This window comes from Bison bison, unplaced genomic scaffold (genome assembly GCF_000754665.1).
Source record: "Bison bison bison isolate TAMUID 2011002044 unplaced genomic scaffold, Bison_UMD1.0 scf7180017864340, whole genome shotgun sequence".
In the NCBI taxonomy this organism is placed as follows: Eukaryota; Metazoa; Chordata; class Mammalia; order Artiodactyla; family Bovidae; genus Bison; species Bison bison.
Window position 1 is genome coordinate 5,021,937 of NW_011494912.1, and position 378 is coordinate 5,022,314.

A 378-nucleotide genomic window follows, 5' to 3' on the forward strand; every position below is an offset into this window, starting at 1 on the left:
CCCCGCGAGCCACACTCTCCCAGTTTCCCCACCCCACCCCGGGCGCCGCGAGGTCCCGGCTTGGTTGGTGGGCGGGGGTCAAGCTGGCGGTGAGCTGGGCCTCCCGCAGGGAATCCGGGCCCGCTTGGGACTGGCCTGTTAACTCTTTTCGGGCCGGAGACAGGAGCGCGCGCGATGGACCAGCTCGGCGGCCCGCGTCCCAGGATGCGCTTGCCCTGAGGCCGGGCCTGCGCAGGTTGGCTCAGCGGGTCGCAAACCTGGCCGCCGTGGGTGGCGGCTCCCACCCTGCTCCCACCGCCTTCTCCCTCGTCCTGCCCCTGCCCCGAATCCCTGCCCATCCCTTTTGTAATGTTCGCAGACCAGGGAGCGCTGGGCTGG